The sequence below is a fragment of the Lissotriton helveticus genome, chromosome 1_2, assembly GCF_964261635.1.
Source record: "Lissotriton helveticus chromosome 1_2, aLisHel1.1, whole genome shotgun sequence".
In the NCBI taxonomy this organism is placed as follows: Eukaryota; Metazoa; Chordata; class Amphibia; order Caudata; family Salamandridae; genus Lissotriton; species Lissotriton helveticus.
In genome coordinates this window covers 314,612,556-314,622,537 of record NC_136058.1, presented here as the reverse complement: position 1 = coordinate 314,622,537, position 9,982 = coordinate 314,612,556, and the positions used below count along the sequence as shown (strand labels likewise).

Genomic DNA, 9,982 nt, shown 5'->3' with positions numbered 1-9,982 from the left:
GTAACTTTCAAATGTTATGTTTTAGGTAATTGTGTGGCATTTCCTGACGAAGGTGCAGAGTGCGCCAAAATGTGAGTAGAAGACTCATTTTGTTGTCACGGTCTTTTTATGTTCCTGATTATTTGTATTGTGATGAATGCATGTGTTATTGTCATACAAAATATGCTATAAAGAGATATTTATGTATTGTTTATATTAAAAATGGTCTCCATATTGTAATAAACCTTGTTTTTAACTAATTCGAATTAAAACTGCATTTTTAATATTTTTGAGTGTTACGCCGAGTTCATACTGTACTGTTCTAGCCTTCTGAGTAAACGTCAGCTATGCTTGACGCTGCACGCACCTGGAGGTCAGGCGCGACCTCCAGGCATACTGATTTAACCTTCATGGCCCAGCCTATGCATTTTTGTTCGCGGTCTCTTCTGCCTTCCTATCTCCTCTGGGGCTCTAAAGCTGTTATAACCAAGGTTGAATTGGGATGAGAAATTGACAGGGAACCTAAAAAAGTGGGCCATATTTTCGGACTGCATCTTTTTGAAAAAAAAGCTTTAATTTTGTGAGCTTTATGAAAAGAAGTAGGGGCTTTCTTTAAAAGAGACATGTTTTATTATCTTCACTGAGATAAAAATAAAATGTAAATGTTGTCAGGGCTCTTTGTGCACGGGTTAGTTCACAATGATGAACCACACCTTAATACAAGTGAATTCACTTCTGCTCAGGCCCCCTGCCGTTGCAATCTGTGTACATTATTGGGTCGGCCCAGCGAACAACTGGGAATGGCACCACTGTCTCATTGGTAAAAGGGAGGTAATAGAGGCCCATCTGCCTCAGAAAGGCCGCTCAAGCCCTCACTGGGTTGCTAGTGGCATCTGAACAGCACAGACACACCATAATTGGCCACCCTGCTGGGCAAAAAAGCGACCCACAGTTGCAACTCGGATACTGGTCCCTCGCTCATTGCCCGAGTGCCCACCTTACCAATCCGACCCTAGTTATAGCCCCAGTACACTGACCGGGTTCAGCCAGTGTGTGTGCGGCCTAACGCACTGCCTCCTGCTGTCAGCGGTTGTGCTGCCGACAGTGACGATGTCCTATGTTAGCCCCTTGTAGCGTGCTCTGCACTAATGGCCGTAGAGCTGCAAGGAGGGGTAGAATGAGTATTGGATTCTCATCACCTTCTTACGTGTCAGGCCCATAGCTACCAATTTTTCAGATTGCTATGCGTGACATTTTAATAATTTCAGGGTAATTATGAGTGACATTCAACGACTATGAGTGACACTTCCTGTGAGAAAAATCAAGCAGTGAAGATGAGGGAAACATATAAATATGATATACTTCACCCATTTGAGCAACGAGAAACTCCAAGAAGATCTTAAAACTGCTGCAAAGCACCAGAAATGGAAGGACACTATGGGACCCACATGTACCAAATAGGATGTGAGAGGCCCCAGAGGGGATGATCTCAGCTGCCTGCTAAAACATTATTATAATTACTCAATCACGACAGCTGACTCGCAGAGAGAGTGAGAGGCTGCACACACAAAAGTAAATTAAATTAGGAAAAAGATACCAGTGACTATGAGACTTACTAAATTAAAAGTAACAAGGTTTTGCCCTTGTGCCTAGCAAAATGCACTTTACAACCAAGATCAAATGAACATCACTGCACAATGGAACTTACAGCTACTTATGGGACAACATTTTGAAACTCGCAATGCAGTGAATCAGCACAGCTGGCACTCTGTTGAGTCACTCATAAGAAGGATTCATTTCCATGTTTTCTGTTCTTAAGAATAAATACATAGATTTAACTTCTCATCTGCCGTTATGCACACCCAAAAATTCAGTATCAAATGTAGCCTTAACCACAAGTAAACATACTGAAAATACTTGCTATTGACTTCGTAATGAAGGCGCACACTTGGCTAATGACTTCTACATACTTCCAGGAATAATTCAACCCATTTCACTACCCCCACCGAAGCTTGGCATTCATATGAGCTCAGCTTTGTAAATATGTATTCTATTCCTATATTAACCTAATTTTAGCACTTTTACTTTTTTTAATTATCCTGATTGTATATGTAACTTGTTAGTGTGTAAATCTACTTACGTAACTTACTTGGTGGCATATTAACAAGGGCCGGTGATAAATATCGCAAAGCGCGCTTAGCGCTTTCATATTTATCGCCAGCTATCTCTGGAATTTATCGCCCGGTTAGCGCGTTATCAACAACGTGCATCGCCACTACGATAAAAATTCCGGAGATAGTGTGGATATCGCCGTTTTCCAAGGTGGAAAACAGCGATATCCGGGATGATAGGGCCTGTGGTCTTAGCCACAGAATCCACCCCCCCATGTTAAGCATGCCTTAGTCAGGAATTTAACAGATGTTAAATTCCTGCGTTAAGGCATACTTAATGCGATTTAAATAATCGCTACCCTTCCTTCTTTATATCGCGATATTTTCCCTGGTTGGTTTCACTGCCACGCCTACTTTGCATCTCATTAGCGATGCAAAGTTAGGCGTGCTGGAAACGGGCGCTAAATCAGCAAACCCGCTTTTCGGACGAAAACAGCCGCAAAAGCGGCGATAATTTTATAGCGCTGCCTTGTTAATATGCCCCTTGGTTCTATTGCAAAGCGTTCTGACACCTTTGGGTAAAACCGCCGCTATATAAAACGGCATTAAATAAATAGATACATGAAACTGATTCGGAAATGAGTGGTACCTGCTCTCTGAGTCACAATGCCCGTGATCGGACACAACCCGAGGGGACGGCCACAACAAGGGGCTGTACAGCAGCATGTGTATGCAGGAGGTGTAACACATTCACTCTAGCCCCGGACGGCAGTAGCAATTTTTGAGGGTTTGACAGGGCAGGCAGTAAATTGAAAAATAAGCATTTTGGCATGGACCCGATTTTCACCCACCCGCCAAACACCAGCTCGAAGGCCGACGAGTTCAGGCACAATTACGGTGTCAGGCAATCTGAGTGATAATATTTTATATTTATTAAAAACAGCGTAGTGACTTGCGGCCTGTGGCACTGGCTGCACACAGTGTCTCTGCTGCGCACCAGAAGACTCACAGAGCAGCGCCCGAGTGGTAGGCTTCACGCGACGCAGGGCGGCTCCGGGTGCCAACTCCATGGCTCACAGTGCTCCTGCCATCCCTTCTGAGCTGCAACCCTGGGGACGGCTGCCCCTCATTCAGCAGAGCAATGGGGACGCCGCACTGCTGTAATCGAATGCAGCTCAGACGGTAGAGGCCACTCTGCTTCACCCCTCACAGCACGGAGGTGATCAAGGCACTCAGGAACAGATTTACAAGCCCTGTATGCCACTTTTGCACCGCCGTTGCGTCACTTTTGTGATGCAGCTGCGGCGCAAGGGCAGCGCCATGCTGCGGGGTATTTACAACATGACGCATTTAGGGAGATGCGTCACGTTGTAAAGCCCTGCGCCACATGAAACCTGCGTCAGTTTTCATGTGTACATTCTGGGACGGGGGGCGTTCTGGCTCAGGAACGCCTCGGAAAAGTGGCTGAGTGAAATCTACAAGATTTTATTCAGTCACTTTTCCGACCCCGCTGTGTCAAAACCTTACGAGTGAGGCAGCACATCTACAGGGGCGTAACACAGGCCCCCGCAGCCCACGCGGTGCGGGGGATCCCTAGCTCCAAGGGGCCCCCTCGGCACTGAACTCTGGCCGGGAGAGCTCCTGATTGAGCCCAGAGGGGGCCCCCCTAAGTACTGCCCCCTCACTTTTCGTTATGCCAGTGCACAGCTATTGTAGGGTGCCCCGAGCAGTGCTGAAATTGTGTTGCGCTTCCGACACGACTCCAGCACTGCGTCACCTTTACGTTATCACCTTTACGGCATCAGATGCATCATGCATCTGCCCCTCCTTGCACCATGGTGCGCCACATCGTAAACGTGATGCACCCGTGGTGGTGCAAGCGGGGGATTACGTGACGCATCTGTTCTGGCGCATCCCTGCTGATTTGCAGAGATGCGCCAGAAGTTGTAAATCTGCCCCTCAAAATGCATGATTAATGTATTTTATTGTGGTAATGCAGACATCACATTTAAAATGCGTTAGTCTAACGCCTGATGCGTGGTACTTGGCAGGACTGGTAGTGTAGGATGGAAGTTCTGTGTCGAGCTGCAGAGGCAGGCAGTGTGGTTGCCTGTGGGCAGTCTAATGCGGCCTGTGCTGCGTTTTGGTATTGCCATCACCCGCCACACCCCTCCTTGCCTAAGGCTGAACTGAACTATGGAAGTGCCTTCCCAGTGTGTTCTGGCAGTTTGAGTGTTTACCATTTATTGCAGTATTATCCTTGTACCTGTGTATGGTACCCTTTTGTAACTTGCACACGTCACTTTTCTCTTGTAACACACTGTATGCTACCTCTCACATTTTTTTTGCTTTAGATACTTGCACAAGTGCCACCATTGCCTACGTAACGTTTGTTCTTGTGCTGGAGTGTCTCCCATTTATTGCAGTATTATACCTCTACTTGTACTTTGTACGCTTTTGTAACCTGCACACATATCAGTTTTTCCTCCTGTAATGCTACCTCATGTATTTTGGTTGCTCACTATTGTCACTTTTGATTCATGTAACTTAACGTTTGCTTTTGTAATTTGTTCACTTGTAATTTTCTCCTCATGTATCATTAACGTTCCTATTGTGAAGCGCTCAGACACCTTCGGGTAAAGTCCGCGCTATATAAAAACGCATAAATAAATAAAATAAAAATACAGCCAATCTTTGGGTGAGGGCAGCAAGTACTGCAAAGGGGCCTTAAATTAAACGAAACGATAAAGTTGTGATAAAGCAGGCCTAAAGAGAGATGTTGGACTGCAAGCAGCTGGAAGGGGGCAGCCAGCTGCCAGTAGCTCCTGATGACTGATTGGAGATCCCGGAGTTAAAGCATCTGAACCGAGCGCGAATCCAGACAAAAAACAAAGGGGCATATTATCAAGGGGCTTTATCTCTGCTTTTTTGGCTTTAAAAGCCAAGAAAGCGGAGATAAAATTATCTCCCTATTACCAAGCTGTCGCTAACACCAGTTAGCGACAGCTAATAGGAGATAGTGACCATCTTGGGCCCCGCTTTGCATGTCAGTGATATTTATCACTAATGACATGCAAAGTGGGCGTGCCAAGATGTTAGCGACTGAAAACAGTCGCTAACATCGCTATCTCCTATTACCAACTTTTGGAGATATTCGCGCTAAGCGCGAATATCTCCAAAAGCTAACACTTGCCCAGGAGCAGTTCTTAGCCATGTTATCCAATGGGAGGTGGATAACATGGCTAAGAGCATTTGCTCGATAATGCATGAATATCGCTGACTTTTCAGCGATATTCATGCATTGCGGCCGTTTTTTATCGCATTTGCGATAAACCTTGCTAATAGCAAGGTTTATCTGCGATAAAAATCGCCGATGTGCGGCGATAATTTTTGTCTCTAAACAAGTTAGAGACAAAAATTATCTCTATTGGTTGGTAATATGCCCCAAAATCTGCATCTGAACCAGTTGTTTCCCTTGAGTGGTTAATAATTTTCAGTGTTAATAAAATGAATCCCTTGAATGTTAGGTCTGGGGAGTAATGATTTGTAAACAATGAAGCCTCAATTTCTCCTCTTGAATCTGAGACTGGAATGCAGCAAGTTCATCAGTGCAGCTCCGTGACACGTCACACCCGCGGTGAAGGCGCTATCGAAGCACGACTGTATTGTTTATATTTCGCTACATTATGTCCACGCCTCCTTTGGTATATTATATATATATTTATAGTCCTCGTGCCTGTGACGCTGCCAGAATTCCTCCAATGCTCCGGCAGCACCAAGCCCCGCCCCCAACATGAAACACCGGAACCAGTGCAGGGCTCGGTCTCACGAGCTACTTACCATGCAATTTCCCAGAGTCCACTGCGCGTCTCAGGGAAATGTTTGCCGCCGAAGAGCTGATGGAAATTGCAGATATAACTCTACCACATTTATTAGTTTTCTGCTGTAAGTGAACAGTGCTGTACTGATGCCTCTAGACCGATACATTCTTTCCTGGTCTCTGTAACACAAGTTTCTTCGTCGAAGGCGCTTGTAATTCACATGGGAATGTTCAGCTTTGCGCAGTGGCAGTATCGTAGCCAATGAGGTTTAACCGAGGCGCGATTATTGCTTATTGAAAACTTTACCCAATACCCCGCTGTGGCGACTTGAAATATAGTCGACATTGCAATTTTTGACAGTCTCTAAGGAGACTGAACAATACGGTGACAAAAAGAAAATTCATTTTGCACAGCCAAAATGTAACGGGGACACAGTAAGTCAAAGAAATGACTTAGTTCTATTTAGTTATTCTTTGGCAGCAATTTCAGTATGTTTTTGCAGTGAACAGCTTTTATATTTCTTAGTTTTTGTTCCCACCTTTGGTCCCTGGATCGCTTCTTACCACAGAGCACCCCAAGACTCACCGACACCTCTGACAGCAACCCCCCCCCACCCCAACTCACTGAATTTCAAGCCCCTGTCGCAATAGTAACCTTTGCAGACTTGAAATGCACTGAGGGGCAGATTTACAAGCCCCGTACGACGCTTTTGCGCCACCGTTGCGTCACTTTTGTGACAGCGGCGGCGCAAAGTTGGCACCATGCTGCGGGGTATTTACAACATGACGCATCTAGGGAGATGCGTCACATTGTAAAGCCCTGCATCACATGAAACGGCATCAGGTTTCATGTGGGCGTTCTGGCGCAGAGGGGGGCGTTCCGGCGCAGGAACGCCTCGGAAAAGGGGCTGTGTGAAATCTACAAGATTTCACTCAGTCACTTTACTTACCTCTCTGAGTCAAAACATTACGCCTGCTTGTAGCAGGCGTAAGGAGTGACGCAGCACAGCTAGTATAGGGCGCCCCCGAGCAATGGCTGAGTTGCGTCGCGCTTGAGACACGACTCCAGCACTGCGTCACCTTTACAGATGTATCACGCATCTGCCCCTCCATGCACCATGGTGCGCCACATTGTAAATGCGACGCATCCGTGGTGGCGCACGAGGGGGGAATACGTGACGCATCTGTTCTGGCGCATCCCTGCTGATTTGCAGAGTTGCGCCAGAAGTTGTAAATCTGCCAGTGAGTGCGCAAGAGAAACATGGTAATTCAATTCGAAAGGAAAGTCTAGCGCATGAGAGGGATTGTTTCTCCCACAAACGTACTATTGTGCTGTGTGTATTCTATTCCTAGTATAGGAAAAAAGCAAACAATGCACAGTACCAGGGTTGGATTGGTAATGTGGGCACTCGGGCAATGCCAGAGGGGCTGGTGTCCAGTTCCAGCTGTGGGCTGCTTTTTTGAGCAGTCTGGGGGGCCGATTTGCGTGGTTTGTGCATTGTTCGGATACCGCCAGCGGCCCAGTGGGTGCCTGAGTGGCCTTTCTGTAGTCAGCTGGGCCTTTGTTACCTCTGTTTTACCAACGGGGTGGAGGTGTCACTCCCTTTCTCTCGCTGGGACGGCCCAATAATATATGTATATTAAGCGGGGGCAGGGGGCCTGAAAAAAAGGTTGCCTCACTTATTTTTAGGAGTGTCTCACCAGTGTAAACTAATCCGTGTATTTTTTTAAGCCCCCACTTTTTTTTAATAAAACTTCGCCGAAGCAGTGTTTTGCGGAAAGGCAATATGCTAATGTCTGCCACTTTTTTTTAGCGTGCCTGGGCCAATTTTTTTTATCCCAATCCAACCCTGCACAGCACTGCTTAGGCACGTGTTTTCCATCTATGCTTGTAAATACCATGGAAACACTGCACTTCCTCGCATGCTGTAACACCAACTTCATGGATAGCAGATGACAAGCATGCATGCATTTTATTATATTTTGATACAATAAAAAATCAGTTGCAGCCGTCCAGAAGGAGGCGCTATTTGACGACAGTACTTCACAACAACTGCATTACTGCCCTTAGTTTACCTATAAATAAAGCACCTGCTGCAGCGGCATTTAGTAGAGGTTTCTGAGCGCCCTGAATGATCAGCTGCGCCACAAGCAGCCAATGCACACAGCGGGTCAGCTTCGAAAAACTGAAGAGGGACAGCTGCATTCGGACAGAGTCCCTACATAAAAAAGTTTATGTGCTTGGAGTCTGAGGAAAGTATTGTTTGTAGTATATTCATAATGAGGCTTAAAAGAAAGTGATTCCTATAGAAAGTTTGTTTGTTTGGGAACATTGGAAATATTTTGTGATATTATTAACACACTGCCAGTAGACACAGGGGTGGGTGGCAGTGGCCAGTACACAGACAGCGTGACAGGAGTCGGTGACTCTGAAAGACAGCAGGCTCAGACCGGGAGCTACCCACAACCCGCAATCATTTCGGTTTGCTGCTCGCTTTTAGTCCAGGCTGCCAGGTGTCCTTATTGCTTTCCGTATGTCTGGAGGCCGCTGCGACTTGACAGTCACGGTCAGTCATGGTCAGTCATGACTCCGTGACGACTCTCTCCCTGGCCCTTGGTTCAGCAATAATGAATTTGCTGCCATAATAAAATAATATTACAGTGACGCGGGAATCCCTGGCTGAGCACCAAGATTGCAGTAGGTGATCCAGCCTGCAAACCACTCTGGCAGCCATTGGGCACTATATCGTGATGTCAGGCTCGGCCGTGTGACTCATGGCGCCGCAGGGATTTAATAGATACATTGTATTGAGTAAGGCCTGCGCCGTAGCTTAGCTGTGCACCGAGCGCCCCAACCATGCGGAAGCTTCGTGCACAGGCCATGGGCGGCGCGCTGCCAGCTGCCACACACTCAATTTGAGGTGCTTTAGTGACAGCTGAGACACATGTATATGCGTGAAAATGCATTTCAGTGCGGTGATGCGGAGCACCACACTGAAATGCGTTAGTCTAATGCCTGATGCATGGTACTTGGCAGGACTGGGAAGGCCACCACCCCGTGAAGCATGCATCGCTGTGTGTCATGGCAATCTGCAAAGCTGCTCAGTCAAGGGCACCAAGATTTGACGCAATGTGCACCTCGCCCATTTCACAACCTCTCATGGGATAGGCCAGCTGCTGTGACTCCAGCAGTGGAGAAGAACTACTCAGCCTTCCTGTTCACACTTGACTCGATGCTAGGAAGCCAAACACACCCCTTGGAGAGTACTGCAGTGTCTCATTGTGAGCTGCCCCTGGCCTGAGACGCGCCACCTGTGCACAGTAGAAACCCCTGCAGTGACCATGCGCTATGCGTAGGATTGTGTACCTGTATAGTATTATTGCAAACCAGTGCCGCTAACTGGCCATGTTCCAAAACCAAGCTTGAAAAAACCCTGACAGATGATCCAGCCAAAGGCAGAGGCCCACAAGCAGCGACAGATTTGCCGCGGGTGCGCCAGTCCACCTGGTGGACTAGCGAGGTCCCTCCATCCAAAGAACTGATCGACCCTGTGACGGCTCCGGCCCCCTTGAAAACGTTGCTCAGCAGACCCCTAAACAGGGACGGTTCCTGCCTTTGAGCATTGGAGCGTTGCCCCACTCATATTTTGGCCCCCTGACCTCCATTTTATGTGCGTATTAAATAAACTCTTATTTTAAAAAAATACTTTGACTTTCCTTTATTTTCACGTGTGGCCGGGGCAGTCTGTGTCAGCCTTAAGCCACGAACGTCAGCGACTGTGAAGTGGGGGGACTTTGTGTTGTTATTGACACAAAGACATAAGCAAGCTAGTGCACGGCACCTAGGCCCGAAATGCTCATGTCAGGTTGGCCGGCTACCTCTCTCCAGCCAGTCCGACATGCGCTCTACAGGGCAACGCCACCTGCACATTAGGAACCGGGAGCTGATCAAAGCCGCAACCCCGGTCTCTGAATGAGCGGTGCATTTGCCTGCTCAAGCCAATCCGCTTTTCCCAAGCTGACTAACAACAAGGAGGCAGTGTCTGGATTGGCTGGCAGACGTGATTGCTTG

The 9,982-nt window shown here is 47.3% G+C and overlaps 1 non-coding gene across 1 annotated transcript; it reads left to right on the top strand.

Moving 5' to 3' along the window:
* Positions 1–6,143: 6,143 nt before the first annotated feature.
* On the top strand, positions 6,144–6,283 carry LOC144808080 (U4 spliceosomal RNA). The gene has a single exon (XR_013606617.1). It is a non-coding gene; the product is annotated as a U4 spliceosomal RNA (small nuclear RNA).
* The last annotated feature ends 3,699 nt before the right edge of the window (positions 6,284–9,982 follow it).